This window comes from Leptodactylus fuscus, chromosome 6 (assembly GCF_031893055.1).
Source record: "Leptodactylus fuscus isolate aLepFus1 chromosome 6, aLepFus1.hap2, whole genome shotgun sequence".
Lineage (NCBI taxonomy): Eukaryota > Metazoa > Chordata > Amphibia > Anura > Leptodactylidae > Leptodactylus > Leptodactylus fuscus.
The window spans coordinates 121176749-121193464 of record NC_134270.1 but is presented as its reverse complement, the minus strand read 5'-3'; the positions used below and the strand labels follow the sequence as shown (position 1 = coordinate 121193464).

General features: G+C 45.2%; 1 protein-coding gene across 2 annotated transcripts in view; it reads left to right on the top strand.

Annotated features, from left to right (window-relative positions):
- Positions 1 to 1380: 1380 nt before the first annotated feature.
- The window catches only part of HDAC5 (histone deacetylase 5), a 65376-nt gene continuing 50040 nt past the window's right edge, over positions 1381 to 16716 (top strand). For both annotated transcript variants that reach the window (XM_075278261.1, XM_075278259.1), the window contains exon 1: positions 1381 to 1779. The gene's annotated coding sequence lies outside the window, so the exon portion shown is untranslated. The remainder of the gene's footprint in view (positions 1780 to 16716) is intronic.

Genomic DNA, 16716 nt, shown 5'->3' with positions numbered 1-16716 from the left:
GAGCTTCAGCAAATCTGCTCAGCCACATCAAGTGCAATACTTCACAAGCTTAGTGAGTGAGGAACTGTGCACATGGGGGAGCTATCATAACATACTGCTTGAGGGTATGCTCACACGTAGTAATTTGCCATGGTTTCTGCCCGGAATCTTCCGTGGCCGCTCACGCTTGCGGCCACATAAAAATGGCCGCGGGCATGTGCAGTTGGCTCTGCCCGAGGACCGATGGCAGAGCAGACTGCGCATGTATAGAAATTTGAAGCCAGCGCCAGAAGAAGACGCAGAGAGAGGCCGTTCCAGACGAAGATGGAGGCAGCGCTGGAGAGTTCTGTCGCTGCATTGGGGACGCCCCCAGTGGTGTTTGAGCGCTGGGGACCGCCCCCAGTTCTGCAAGAGATCTAATTTGCATACCGAAGAAAACCGGGATTTCCGGCAGCGTGTAGAAGACATCTAAAAGTAGAAGAATAGCCTTTCTTAAGACTATTCCGACGTGTTAGTGAGAAAAATAGCAATTTAATTATAAAATCCCTTTAAGGCTTTGCCAACGTGGTAGGCCTGAAAAAAAGGATTCTAATGATAGAATTCCTTAAAAGTTACCAATTTGTTGTTCTTCTCTTTGAAATGCATCTGCCACGTCTATGTTCACACATAGGCGATATCTGCCTCAAAAAGCCTCTCAACTCTCATTCATTTCAGTGGGGTCAGTAGCAAATTTTTTCCTCTGGCTGATTTTTCTGGTAGAGGTAATAAGAAGTCTCAGGACCTTCTTCAGCTTCCACCTTACAAACACCAGTGATATGTATGGGAGGCAGAAAAGAAATTCTAGGGTATTTTTTCAGCATTTTTTTGGAGAGGTTTTTTTTTTTTTTTTTTTTTACACTGCAAAAAAAAATGCATTTTTTTTTTTCTGTCTCTCATTCATTTTAACGGGCTTTTCTAGGCAGAACCTGCCTGAACGTAGAATCCTGAAGCTTCATCTTTGAAAAAATCAACTAGAGGAAGAAAAACGCACTTTCTGGGAATGTGGCACTGGCTGATTTTATCGCCAAGGAAGTCGCGGTGAACGACAGAAGAGGTATATTAGCACATGCTGGTAGAGCAAAGTCACCTGCCAGACTGCCCTAACCTGTCTCTAAGATGGAGAATAAACACCAGAAAATAACCCTTTACTGCAATAAGAATCCCAAGCCCCTACAAGAAGGAAGGAGAAGTTTCCAGGGTACAATGACGTCATACTGCTCAGTATCACTAGGTGCGGGTAGCAGGTTTTGACAGCAGCGGCCCCTTTAAAGGGATGCAGACGCTTTATTCATCAGGACACGCCCCTTCATTTGCAAGTCACGCCCGTTCGGTGACAGAATCTATTTTTAGGACCGTCGAGTCACGTGACTCTGGTGACGTCACTGAATGTTGTTGTTGGTGGAGAGACTGCTAGAAGGGAAGGGAGAGACAGCCGGAGAGAGACGGCAAGTAAGTGAGGGGCAATGAGGATGAAGATGGACGGAGAGGCAGTCTGAAAGTGAGGAGCAGCCGCCGAGCCACATGACAGCCTGATGTAGCTGACTATGGACACTCCCTCTAAGGAGACAGCAGAGGAGATAGGAGAGACAGCCATTCTCTGTGAGTGACTGGAGAGACAGCAAGAGAAGCCATCCGGTCTTAGTGCACTCCATCTATAAGACAGACTGAGAGTGAATGAGAGAGACGCTGAGGCACTGAGACAGCCAGCTGCTGCCTGAGACATCCCATCACCTTGGTGCTGAGAGGCAGCAGAGAGCGCAGGTTAGTGCCACCTGTTCTGGAGGGAGACATTCCCAGCCTCAGCACTCTTACTGCTTCTTGTTGCTACATTGTTTCATTTACTGTTTATTCTTGTGATCTGTAAACTTGTATCCTGCAAAGTGTCAGGGAGCAGAGGAGCCAGAGGGTTAGGGGTAGTGTGTGCAGCTGTACCAGAATTGCTGATTCTGCACCCCTGGGGGTCTGGGACCCCCCCAAATCACGAGCAATCACAGGTGGATTGGTAATATACATGCTATAAATGAGAGATAACACATCACTCATTGATATCAATGCACCCCTGTGGCCCTTACACAGCGCAGAGCTGACACCCCTTGCTTTACTGCCCCATGGGGGGGCATTTTAGAAGATGGGCAGATCAGCTCTTTAAACTACATTGTGTTTTAGATGAATTGGCACATACTGTTGCCAGGTTGGTTAAGGTGTTATTGAGATTATAATGGAAGTGATGCTGTATCCGATCAGTGCAAGGCTTTGTGGCCTCTTACCTCCCAGCACACCTTACTGGCTCTATAGTCTGGCTTCATGGTTTCCATTTCTTCAGTGATGTGGTCTCCCAAGCCGGATACTGCTGTATACAGTGTATACATTAATAACGTAAATGAGTCCAGCCACTCTTCTTAAATGGAGAGTGCACCCCTTTTTTTGGGACTTATAGTGGAACTGATGACTTGTAATGCTACTGATAAGACGTAGCCTGTGTGATCACAGGTGATTAGCACTAGATGTAGTACAAAGATGGGCAGGATAGGGTTAACTAAAGAAGTTCTGTATGGGGTCATGTCATTTGGGTGGCACAAAAGTGAAAATAAGCTCTGTACAGTGTCTTGCTCTCTCCCTGATCATAAAAGTGGGCTTTATAGTGTTCAGACATGAGTGGAACCACAATAGAGATGATGAGAATTATGTTTGTGATAGTTAAGCTTAGATAGTTATGCTAATGTGGATTGTAATATTTTTATATCCTTTTAGGTTGCTGGTAGATGGAAACCATCAGCACGCTGTTGCTGATACTCTTTATATTATTTCTTTGTTTTTCTCTTCTTAATTCTTACTATCATATTCATGAGCCATTGTACTAGATATGAAAAATCATTAGTGTTTGCAAATATTACCTTTCAATGAGTTTAAAGATAAGATCCCCCTCCCCAATATCCCATCCTGTTATATATTTACCTGCTTGGCCCTGGTTGTATCTGCTGTTAGTCCTTATAGCAGAATGAGCATGTGCGGTTTCACAGTTCTCACTGCAGAGGATAAGCATGTGCAGTTTGGGCTACAGTCACACTAGCATTTGGGGACTCAGTCCCCCATTCCGCTTAAGGACTCTCTTCCAATATCTGGCCAAAACCCGGTAGAACCCATTATAGTCTATGGCGTCCGGTAACTGCTTTTTAAGCAGACCTGAAAACCGGAAACCCAAATGCTAGTGTGAACCTAGCGCCATTAGTCTTTTTCTTGCAGTTCCAACTCTTATTCTTGCTGTCTATGTCATTTAGTTGTGCTAGTTCTAGGACACACAGAATTGCAATGTGCACTGGGACTTGAAGTTTTCAGCATGGCAGCAGGATATCACATGGTCATCATAGTAAGGCTTTATCCACACAACCAATTTCTTATGGCCACTGTTTGCATCCAGTGGCGGATCCAGGCTTTGCGGGGCCCTTTGGCAATTGACTTTAGTGGGGCCCTACTTACCGGGGGGTCTGGGGGTCCCCCCCCCATGATTTTTTTTTAAAAAAATTAGCCCTAAAAATGTGTTTTGAGGCTTTTTTTTTTTAACTAGTTAGCTGTGTTTGACCAACTTATAAGACTGACCTTATTTGTGTACTATTAGCTGCATTGGGAGTGCGTACGCAAGGCCAGTGGCATAGAAGCGACGTCATCTCGCTGCTGGCTTTGCATATGAAACCCCGACCACCAATTGAAAACCAGGAAGAAAGAAGAGTTTACAGCAGCGAAGGCTGGTCAGTAAGGGACATGGGAATACCCCTTTAAGGGCCTCACGCTTCTAACACATACCTCCCAACTTTTGAAGATTAGAAAAAGGGACAAGGCAAATTAGGCCCGCCCACTTTTATGTTGACTCCGCCCATTCTCATTCATTTTTCATGTGCTCCCACACAGTATAATCCTCCTACAGTCACCCGTAAATTATATGTTCCCCCTCCATCTCTCCTCCAGTTTCATATACACCCTTCATCTGCCCCTAGTTTCATGCCCCCCCTCCATCTCTGTGCCCACTTTGATGTCCCTCCAATTTCATGTCCCCCCGTTTCTGCCCAGTTTCATGCCACTCTCCCCCCTCTTCATCTGCCCCAGTGTCATGCCGTCCCCCCCCTTCATCTGTCCCAGTGTCATGCTGTTCTCTCCCCCTTCTTCTGCCCCAGTGTCATGCTGTTCTATCCCCCTTCTTCTGCCCCAGTGTCATGCCACTCTCCTCCCCCCTTCATCTGCCCCAGTGTCATGCTGTTCTCTCCCCCTTCTTCTGCCCCAGTGTCATGCCACTCTCCCCCTTCTTCTGCCCCAGTGTCATGCCACTCTCCCCCCTTCATCTGCCCCAGTGTCATGCTGTTCTCTCCCCCTTCTTCTGCCCCAGTGTCATGCCACTCTCCCCCCTTCATCTACCCCAGTGTCATGCCGTTCTCCCCCCCTTCATCTGCCCCAGTGTCATGCCGTTCTCCCCCCTCCCCCTTCATCTGCCCCAGTTTCATGGGCCCCCTACATTATGTTCCACCTTAATGTTTAACACAAAAAACACTTACACTCACCTTCCCTCGCTCCCCCGCCGCTCTCTCTGCAGTCTCACTCATACACATAGTTGTAGTCGCGATGTGACGTCATCACATCGCGGCTACAAACGCCGGAGCACAGCGTTAAAGCAGGAGCTGAGCTGTGACAGCTCCTGCTTTAAACGCCTATGCATTCAGCTCATGAGTTGAAATCGGGACATACCGACTGGGATCCGCCCCTGTTTGCATCCGTTTGGCATTTATTTTCAAGTACCCATATGGATGTTAGTCTATTATGTCATCCATGTTCCAATAAAAAAAATGGTTGTGTGAATAGGTCCATAGACTTTCACTTACTGTGTTGGCTTGCATTGTAGCCGTGTGATGCTGTCACGCAGCTGTTTTTCACGTTCATATAAATAGAGTCTTAGATTGAATTCGCAGTTGGCAAATTTGTCGTGGAAATTTCTGTCACTAAAAATCAGTTTCATTCATCTGAATGGGATTGCTTAGGCAGCACACTTATGGAATTTTTGCAATATCCATTCAGATAAAAGAAGCAAACGCAGAAATTTCTGCAATAAATCTGCCATGTGTACATTCACCCATAGGCTCTATTCGCAGTCGAGTGCTGTCCGTAATGCATTAAAAAGTAGAGCTTTAGAAACACCGCTCCGTTTTCATGAGATCCAGCTTTTCTATTGCAAGTTATGAGGTCTCTGAAAGAAGTGAATGTCACACGGATACTGGCTCGGAAAAACATGGCTGAGAATTGGCATAAAGGTGTGAATATAGCTTTAGGCCTGTGCCCGTGGTTGGTTGTATTTACAGACTGAACATTAATTGCGAATCTGGTCTTGCAGCATCATAGTCCTCTGTCATGCTGCGAGCCCCCGCTTCACCTCATACTGAGAACACGATGAAGGCTAAGGCCCCATGAGATGATTCGCAACGCTAAAGCAGGAACGCATTGCGGTTCTTCCCCGCAGCGCTTTGAATAGAAAGTTCACAGAATTTTTCTCCGCGGACTTTCTGTTACAATTATATCTACGGGAGAGTCGCCGGCATTTCCGTAGATATAATTGACATGCTGCGATTTCCAAAACCACACCTGTTTTGGAAATCACAGTGTGTCCGCGCTGTGGTTTTAAACACAAAGTGGACATGGGATTCACTTGAATCCCATCCACTTTGCAGTTACTGTAAAACGCTGCGATTTTTCCCATGGTGTTTCCAGCCCGTGAGGCCCCGGCCTAAAGAAGGGAGAAGAGTAGTCCAGTCCTGCAGTGGGGCGTAGGCTTACATCATGCGAGACCAGGTTCCCCTACAGTTTTCACTGTAGGAAATACATCTGACATACGGTCCATATTTCGCAGACTAAATATGCCCATGTACCTTTAAGGCCTATTTCACATTACAGTTAAGTTTTTCACAGATGTAACGTCTGTGAAAAACTTGTGTTAGTCTGTTTTTGGCCTTATTCACGTGAAAGATTTTTTTAAAAATTGTGATAGACATTTTTTTTTTGAAGGACGTTCACATGACTGTTTTAAAAGCCATGGAAGTCTATGGATATAGTCATATGTCTGTTTTGTACCCATCAAAATGGAGAAAGATAGAACCCATCAGGTTTTTGATTAAGGTATAAAACCGTCTGTGTACAAAAAAAAAGAAAATGGACATGTGACTCATTCACTCTCATTGGAAAAATGGCAATTACACTGGTGTTTTCACTGTGCAAGAATGTACTGAATGAGTTTTGTGACTGATTAGCTCATTGGCAGCCGGGACACCCACCATGAGAATGTAGGGCCCCATGTCCCCCCCCCCCCCCCCCCCGTTTGAATAGAGTTACGGTTGCACATATGTGCTGCCGCTCCATTCATCTCTATTGTCCTACCAGAAAGAAGCCAAATACAATGTGATCACTGAGGGTCCTAGTGATCAAAACCCACTAACCAAACACTTATACCCTATCCTGTGTATAGGGGTTAGGTTGGCTACATTTGTGCTATTACCCCTTTAAGGGTCCATTCACACAGCGTAAACGCGCGCTCATAATACACGTGTAAAGAATACACGTGTAAAAATAAGACTCCCACTGACTTCAATGACAATTTTTACAAGTGTTTTTTGATGTGTTTTTTTTTTGACACGTGTAAAAAATGTCATTGAAGTCAATGGGAGTCTTATTTTTACACGTGTATTCTTTACACCTGTATTTTGCCAAAATGAGCGCACGTTTACTCCGTGTGAATGGACCCTTACTCCCTCCTAAAGCAATTTGGACTGTGAAAGAGGTTTTCCAGGTTATAATAAATGTTTCAAACCCTGCAAATGCCAAAAAACTGTGCTGCCCTTCCCTCGGTCCACCTGGTCTTTGTGCATACGACACATGACTGTGGCAGCGGTCATTCTTTTTTTTTTTCCCATTGAAAACAATGAGAAGCAGAATCAGGGGGGAACCTGATGCTGATTTTGGGGCAGAATTCACTGCAGATTTACAGGCAGATTCCATCATATGACCCATGGGCCAAAGGAGTCCTCCAATATTTTTTTTTTTCTTTGAAGGATGCAGTGAATTAAATAAAATGTGATCATTCGAATGGGTTTGAAAAATGCTGGCAGGTTTCCGTCTCTTGTCCAGTTTCGGACAGGAAACCGAAACCTGAAAGCGGAGACCCCGAGCGCAGAATGAGCCCTTACAGTGTTTAGTGTTTTTATCTTCTTTTTAACAGTACTTCTGCTATGGGAATGGCAAATATAAATGATTAAAAATTTTGTAGAGTTTTAAAGATTTTCTCTGACCATCTCAGTGGTGACAGTCTGTTGTGTTGACCAGTTTCCAGTGCATACAGCAGCCATGAATGCAGGAACTTCCTATGGTTTGACACTGTGGTCAGCTTATCTTCTCATACATGTAATATCCCTGTCCTCAATAAGAGGATGTTCACACTACTGTTGTGAATGTTTGTTGTTCTCAACCATCATAGAACAAGAGATGGAGAGAGCTCTGTCTGCATTCTACAATTAATGTCCGTTGCTCTCATCCTATGATGGATTCGAACAACGGACATTAATAACAGTAGTGTGAACCTACTTTTAAGGTAGACTTCAATGGGGCAGCGCTTCACTACCGACACTCGACACTACAGTGTTGGCCAAAAGTATTGTCACCCCTGCAAGTCTATCATTTTCTTCCAGAAAATGATTGCAATCACAAATTCTTTGGTATTATTATCTTCATTTAATTTGTCTTTAATGGAAAACCACAAAAAGAATTGTCAAAAAGCCAAATTGGATATAATTCCACAGCAAACATAAAAAAGGGGGTGGACAAAAGTATTGGCACTGTTTGAAAAATCACGTGATGCTTCTCTAATTTGTGTAATTAACAGCACCTGTTACTTACCTGATGCACCTAACAGGTGGTGGCAATACCTAAATCACACTTGCAGCCAGTTGAAATAGATTAAAATTGACTCAACCTCTGTCCTTTGTCCTTGTGTGTACCACATTGAGCATGGAGAAAAGAAAGAAGACCAAAGAACTGTCTGAGGACTTGAGAAGCAAAATTGTGAGGAAGCATGAGCAATCTCAAGGCTACAAGTCCATCTCCAAAGACCTGAATGTTCCTGTGCCTACCATGTGCAGTGTCATCAAGAAGTTTAAAGCCCATGGCGCTGTGGCTAACCTCCCTAGATGGGGACGGAAAAGAAAAATTGATGAGAGATTTCAATGCAAGATTGTGCGGATGGTGGATAAAGAACCTCGACTAACATCCAAACAAGTTCAAGCTGCCCTGCAGTCTGGGGGTACAACAGTGTCAACCCGTACTATCCGTCAGCGTCTGAATGAAAAGGGACTGTATGGTAGGAGACCCAGGAAGACCCCACTTCTTACCCAGAGACATAAAAAAGCCAGGCTGGAGTTTGCCAAAACTTACCTGAGAAAGCCAAAAACGTTTTGGAAGAATGTTCTCTGGTCAAATGAGACAAAAGTAGAGCTTTTTGGGAAAAGGCATCAACATAGAGTTTACAGGGAAAAAAAAGAGAGGCCTTCAAAGAAAAGAACACGGTCCCTACAGTCAAACATGGCGGAGGTTCCCTGATGTTTTGGGGTTGCTTTGCTGCCTCTGGCACTGGACTGCTTGACTGTGTGCATGGCATTATGAAGTCTGAAGACTACCAACACATTTTGCAGCATAATGTAGGGCCCAGTGTTAGAAAGCTGGGTCTCCCTCAGAGGTCATGGGTCTTCCAGCAGGACAATGACCCAAAACACACTTCAGGTCAGCACTAGAAAATGGTTTGAGAGAAAGCACTGGAGTCTTCTAAAGTGGCCAGCAATGAGTCCAGACCTGAATCCCATAGAACACCTGTGGAGAGATCTCTTGATGGCAGTTTGGAGAAGGCCCCCTTCACATCTCAGGGACCTGGAGCAGTTTGCCAAAGAAGAATGATCTAAAATTCCAGCAGAGCATTGTAAGAAACTCATTGATGGTTACCAGAAGCGGTTGTCGCAGTTATTTTGTCTAAAGGTTGTGCTACCAAGTATTAGGCTGAGGGTGCCAATACTTTTGTCCGGCCCATTTTTGGAGTTTTGTGTAAAATGATCGATGATTTGACTTTTTTTTTTCATTCTCTTTTATGTTTTTTCATTGCAAGCAAAATAAATGAAGGTATTAATACCAAAGAGTTTGTGCTTGCAATCATTTTCTGGAAGAACATGAGTATTATCTGACAGAATTGCAGGGGTGCCAATACTTTTGGCCAACACTGTATATAGTTTGTATGGTAAAATTTCAAGTCTATTATATTTGCAAAAATGTTTAACTTTTAAATTGTCTACAAATGTAAATGTGCTTTGTAGGAAAATGAGGGCTGAGGCCCCACGGTGTGAAAATGTGTTTTGGCCGCGGCAAAAAAATGCTGTGTTTTACATTACCTGCAAAGTGGATGGGATTCTGACTAATCCCATCCACACATTGCAGAAAAAAATCTGCAGCTGAAAATGCTGCAATTTGAAAAACACTTGTGTTATTCTAGCTACGAAAAAGCTGTTGTTTTCCATATAGGTATAGTAGGGGCAGAAAGTTCACAAAGGCATTTCCACAAGATGTGCCATAAATGTCTGATAGTAGATATGGGTCTCACCTCTGACAGCCCCACCTATCTCTAAAACAAATCACCCCAGGCTCTGTTACCCAGCTCTCCCTTACATGTTCTTTTCATAACTCCCATAATAGTGAATTGGGGTTACGGTAATAGTGTAGAACAGAACTGCGTGGTTTCCGTTACTTCCATTCCATCAAAGAGGTACAATGTTTCTGTAAAACCTGACCATTGCTGACAGTCTGGATTTCACTGTCAGTGAGGTTGGGGTGCGGTAGAGTCTGATGACAAAAACTGGGTGGGGGGTTCATTTTAGCAATAGATGTGGATCCCAGAGGTGGGATCTGCACCTTTCAGACACTTATGGTATAAATGTGGATATCCCATAAATGTATTTTCTGAGAAATCCTCTTGAAGATCTGTAGTTGTTGGGTGTCCTGGAACTGTATGATATTGTTAGATGTCCTAGATTTGTATGTATAGTGTTGGACAAATTAGTTAACATGAAATACCATGGTATGTAATGTACCTAGTAGCACTTCCATATAGATGTGAACACAACCTAACCCTGACAATAATAAGGGTGCAAAACTATATCTAATTAGATCTTTATGCATGGTGTTGTCAGGTATACTGGAGTTCTGCATGGTGTTGTCAGGTATACTGGAGTTCTGCATGGTGTGGTCAGGTATACTGGAGCTGTCTGCATGGTGTGGTCAGGTATACTGGAGCTGTCTGCATGGTATGGTCAGGTATACTGGAGCTGTCTGCATGGTGTGGTCAGGTATACTGGAGCTGTCTGCATGGTGTTGTCAGGTATACTGGAGCTGTCTGCATGGTGTGGTCAGGTATACTGGAGCTGTCTGAATGGTGTTGTCAGGTATACTGGAGCTGTCTGCATGGTGTGGTCAGGTATACTGGAGCTGTCTGCATGGTGTGGTCAGGTATACTGGAGCTGCCTGCATGGTGTGGTCAGGTATACTGGAGCTGTCTGCATGGTGTGGTCAGGTATACTGGAGCTGTCTGCATGGTGTTGTCAGGTATACTGGAGCTGTCTGCATGGTGTGGTCAGGTATACTGGAGCTGTCTGCATGGTGTGGTCAGGTATACTGGAGCTGTCTGCATGGTGTTGTCAGGTATACTGGAGCTGTCTGCATGGTGTGGTCAGGTATACTGGAGCTGCCTGCATGGTGTGGTCAGGTATACTGGAGCTGTCTGCATGGTGTGGTCAGGTATACTGGAGCTGTCTGCATGGTGTTGTCAGGTATACTGGAGCTGTCTGCATGGTGTTGTCAGGTATACTGGAGCTGTCTGCATGGTGTTGTCAGGTATACTGGAGCTGTCTGCATGGTGTTGTCAGGTATACTGGAGCTGTCTGCATGGTATGGTCAGGTATACTGGAGCTGTCTGCATGGTGTGGTCAGGTATACTGGAGCTGTCTGCATGGTGTGGTCAGGTATACTGGAGCTGTCTGCATGGTGTGGTCAGGTATACTGGAGCTGCCTGCATGGTGTGGTCAGGTATACTGGAGCTGCCTGCATGGTGTTGTCAGGTATACTGGAGCTGTCTGCATGGTGTGGTCAGGTATACTGGAGCTGTGCATGGTGTGGTCAGGTATACTGGAGCTGTCTGCATGGTGTTGTCAGGTATACTGGAGCTGTCTGCATGGTGTGGTCAGGTATACTGGAGCTGTCTGCATGGTGTGGTCAGGTATACTGGAGCTGTCTGCATGGTGTGGTCAGGTATACTGGAGCTGCCTGCATGGTGTGGTCAGGTATACTGGAGCTGTCTGCATGGTGTGGTCAGGTATACTGGAGCTGTGCATGGTGTGGTCAGGTATACTGGAGCTGTCTGCATGGTGTGGTCAGGTATACTGGAGCTGTCTGCATGGTGTGGTCAGGTATACTGGAGCTGTCTGCATGGTGTGGTCAGGTATACTGGAGCTGCCTGCATGGTGTGGTCAGGTATACTGGAGCTGTCTGCATGGTGTGGTCAGGTATACTGGAGCTGTGCATGGTGTGGTCAGGTATACTGGAGCTGTCTGCATGGTGTGGTCAGGTATACTGGAGCTGCCTGCATGGTGTGGTCAGGTATACTGGAGCTGCCTGCATGGTGTGGTCAGGTATACTGGAGCTGCCTGCATGGTGTGGTCAGGTATACTGGAGCTGTCTGCATGGTGTGGTCAGGTATACTGGAGCTGTGCATGGTGTGGTCAGGTATACTGGAGCTGTCTGCATGGTGTGGTCAGGTATACTGGAGCTGTCTGCATGGTGTGGTCAGGTATACTGGAGCTGTCTGCATGGTGTGGTCAGGTATACTGGAGCTGTGCATGGTGTGGTCAGGTATACTGGAGCTGTCTGCATGGTGTGGTCAGGTATACTGGAGCTGTCTGCATGGTGTGGTCAGGTATACTGGAGCTGTCTGCATGGTGTTGTCAGGTATACTGGAGCTGTCTGCATGGTATGGTCAGGTATACTGGAGCTGTCTGCATGGTGTGGTCAGGTATACTGGAGCTGCCTGCATGGTGTGGTCAGGTATACTGGAGCTGCCTGCATGGTGTGGTCAGGTATACTGGAGCTGCCTGCATGGTGTGGTCAGGTATACTGGAGCTGCCTGCATGGTGTGGTCAGGTATACTGGAGCTGCCTGCATGGTGTGGTCAGGTATACTGGAGCTGCCTGCATGGTGTGGTCAGGTATACTGGAGTGGTATGTATAGTGCTGTCAGGTATACTGGAGCTGTCTGCATGGTATTGTCAGGTATACTGGAACTGTATGTATGGTGTTGGCAGGCATACATGAATGTATACAGGCAATCTGCTCGATCCTTGGCAAACGTATTCCAATGTGTTCTTGGTGAGACCAGAAGCACTGCATAAACTTGAAGAGAAAAGAGATCCAGCAGCCATGTTACACTAAAATAAAATCTACCTTTATGGAATTGGTTAGTTAAAACATATAGAACTCAAATGATTCTCTTTGTGTATGTATGGTTTTGTCAGGCTTCCTGGAGCTGTATGTATGGTGTTTATTATGCTGTGCTCTGGAGCTGTAGGTATGCTGTTGTCAGGCCTTCTTGAGCTGTATATATGGTATTGTCGGGCTTTCTGGAGCTGCATGTATGGTATTTGTTATGCTTTGGTTTGGTGCGCTGGAGCTGTAGGTATGCTATTGTCAGGCCTTCTTGAGCTGTATGGATGGTGTCTGGTATTCTTGAGCTGTATGGATGGTGTTTTCTGGTGCTCTGGAGCTGTATGTATTGTAACTGGATTAGCTCAGGGATCGTCATCTCCTCAGACAAGCATTTTTGGCACAGCAAAAAAAAGTCCAGTCCGGCCAAGTATGGTGCAACTGGCCGCAACCAGTTTTATTAATGCTTTTCAGGCAAACCAAACAATTACAATACAAAATAAAATCCTAGCCGTCCGGCCACTACATACAACAACAGGTACCTAACTAGAGAGAACTGGGCCTGTTCCACAACTCCCTAAACACAATACACAGTAGAATTACTCACAATTGCTTACCCAGAAGTAGAGCCATGTACCTGAGAGCTGTCTGGTCTTAAATACACACACACTTCAGGAAACAAGGAATTCACCCCATTCATCCCCAAACCTGAAGTGGCTGCATGGAGTAGAGACATACCCAATTCTTCCTATGACAGCAGCCAGACCTTTTACCAGAATGGTCAGGTCTGTGATAAATACTGTGCTGTGTTTTTATGGCAACATTTCTTAATTGTTATAGACATAGATCTGCCATAAAACCTAAACCCAACCTAAAGAGGAAGAAAAACACTGCTAAAATATTAAAGGTGCTTTGTATATGGTGTGATTCGGTTTCCATCCCTGCCATCTGAGTGGGCTGTTGTTTTCTGTCTCCTCCAATGCAGGCCCAAATTTAGATTTTTATTTTTTTTTAACCTGAGCAGACCCTTGTCTGTTTCTGCCACTTAAGTGGACTCAAGCTCAAGTCACGTAAATGGTTCACTGTTCATTGGTACCTAAGTGGGCCCATACCCTCTCTTCCCACCTCAATGGATCTGTGCTCATTCTTGTTGCCTGAGGGGATTTGTGCCCCTCTTTGCAACCTGAGTAGACTCATGCCCATTCTTGTAACCTGAGTAGGCCTTGTGTGAGTCTGTTCTTACCACCAGAGGCATAACTTAAATGGACTCCTAACTATTTTGTGTAAAATAGTGGTATATTTTATAAGACGGGGCCCTTTGGGGCTCCCTCAAAGTCAAGAGTCTAGTAGCAACTGTTAAAACTGTACCCGCTATAGCTATATTCCTACTTACCACCTGAGTGGGCTCATGCCCATTTTTGCCAGCTGAGTGGGTTCATGCTCATACTCGGTGAGTGAGTGGGCTCACACTCGTTGTTGCCATCTGAGCGGGCCTTGCCACATCAGTGGGCCTTTCTCTGCCATTTCAGTGGACATATTTATTTAGATGGGCCTTTATAGCACTTTAGAGGTATGACTGGATTCAGATGGTGCAGCCAGTCATTTTCCCTGGCCAGTAATGGTTAAAGATTTGCACCCACATTTTTCTTCTTTATTTCCCTAGAAACACTCATTTTGTCACAATCTACAGAAACTATCACACCTCTGAATATTATCTCATTTTTATCACCATTTATTACTAAGAAACTTTTAAAATCCCAAAATAAAAGAGGTAAAAACTAAAATAAAATGTGTTAATGAAATTCTATCGCCATTTCAGTATACATATTGTACGGCCGTGTGGTTTGCACATATTAATAGATGGAGTACATTATTGTGGCGGATCAGCGTACAGCGAGACTTTTATTTGTATTCTGACTTTGGTGGGGGTCTTTGGACTGGGATAGTCACCCTTAGGGTGCATGCACACTGAGTAACGCCGGGCGTGTATGAGAGCCGTACACGCCGGCATTACAGCAGACTGCCGAACACTTCCCATTCACTTCAATGGGAGCGCTCGTAACAGCGGTGTTTACGAGCGCTCCCATTGAAGTGAATGGGAAGTGTTCGGCAGCCCTGCTGTAACGCCGGCGTGTACGGCTCTCATACACGCCCGGCGTTACGTAGTGTGCATGCACCCTTATGGCAGAATGAAGATGTTGTATACTTTTAGGCTGAAGTCCCACGTTGCGGAAACGCAGCTTTTTTTGTTGCAGTTTTGTGAGCCAAAGTCAGGATTGGATTGAGCAGATGGTAGAAGTATAAGAACTTACTATATATGTCCGATTCCTTTTTTAGCCACTCCTGGGTTTGGTTAAAAAAAACGCAGCAAAATCTGCAACAAAAGAAGCTGCATTTCCGCAACGTGAGCCTCACTTCCACCAACATATGGTATGACCTGTCAAATGTTCTCATTGATGGGGGTCTGTCTACTTTTCCACCATCATAGTTTAATTGGTAGCAGAAAGAGACCCCAGGGGCAGTGGGGCTCCTTTGAATACCTATTTACTTATGCACATGTATAAGGTTCCATTTAAATCTATAAGAAGGCCCTTATCATTTAGGTCTTTAGAGATAAAATGATCAAAAATTTTGGATTGAAAGGGTCCATTCACATGCAGGAAAATGGTGAGGAATTTGGTGTGGAATTTCAGCACTGAAAAAAAAAGCTTCCCATTGACTTCAATGGGTTCCTTATTCTGCTAGCGGAATAAAAAGCTTGCCGAACCCATAGAAGTCAATGGGAGTCTTTTTTTTCAGTGCTGAAATTCCACACCAAATTCCTCACCGGTTTCCTCCGTGTGAATGGACCCAAAGACAACCAGAGACCTAGCTCTTAGGGTTCGTTCACACGGGGCAAGAGAGGGCAGATTTTGGCGCTGAATCCTCATCAAAATCTGCCTCCTCACAATAGAGGTCTATGCAGACCGCTAGCATTCTTTTTTCTACTAGCGGTTTGTTCCCACTAGCGGAAAAAAGAAGCAAGCTGCCCTTTCATCAGGCAGATTCCGTGGCTGAACCAGCCACTGCGTCCACCTCGCGGTAGCACCCTCCAGGCTAGGCTCGCGTCAAAATCAGGACCAAAATAGGGGCCTTAGGCTGAGATCTCACTGAGGTTTTTGGTCAGGAATTTGGTCAGGAATCTGATTTTGACGCAGATTCCTGACCAAATTCCTGACCAAAAAACTCCATGTGAACTCAGCCTTAGATGTGAGTGGGATCCCACTACGAATTGAGGTACACTCCAGTATCTGCTATACCAGCATCTAACACCAGGTGGTAGTAGAGAGACAAACACCTTTTCCTATGGTTTTGTTCTAGACTCAGGCCTCTTGATGTAATGTCAGACCATTTTGTTTCTTCAGCTATTATCAGGAAGAAAGAGATTCTGACATAAATTAACAGTTTAGGAATACAGAAGTGATAATGATCCTGACTAGTTCACACTGTCACATTGCCACTTGGTGTACACTGCTGGAGCAGAAACAAGTTGTATAACAGAATAATCTTTTACATCGCCCATAAAATGTTCTGTTAGGGCTCGGCCATGATTCGGTGTGTACAGCTAGCCATAGCGGTTGGCTAAGGCCCATTCCTTTCCTCCTCGGCATGCTCAGCTCTGGTGTTCCTGTCCACATTACCTTTGGACAAGCCGAGTGTGCAGGTTTTTCTTTATACCATCAGCAGTAGATTATCGTGAGATTAATGGATTAGCCATGTTGATATAATTCCTGCTGTTTTTCCCTCTGACATGTTGGAGCCATTAAAGAAGGCCTTTCATCAGGTGGGGCACATGCGGTTTTATATACCGCTAGAAAGCCGGCTTTCATGATCTGTGCCCCAGGTGAAGAGCTATCGGTGCTGCTACTGTAGCTCTTCACCATCAGAAGGCGTTCCCGACTGACTGTCAGGAACGCCCTTTCTCACAGCAGCGCCTATAGCGCTGTACTGTGAGAGGGGGAGGAACGCGCCCCCCCCCCAGAACTCGTCTATGGATGAGTACTGTGAGGAGAGGGTATCCCCACATCTGAAATTGCCCACACTATAAAAATATTTATCCCATTCACCGAATGCTGCAACTGGAAAGCAAATCAATATGGCCACATTTTTGTCATTTGGCTGGCAA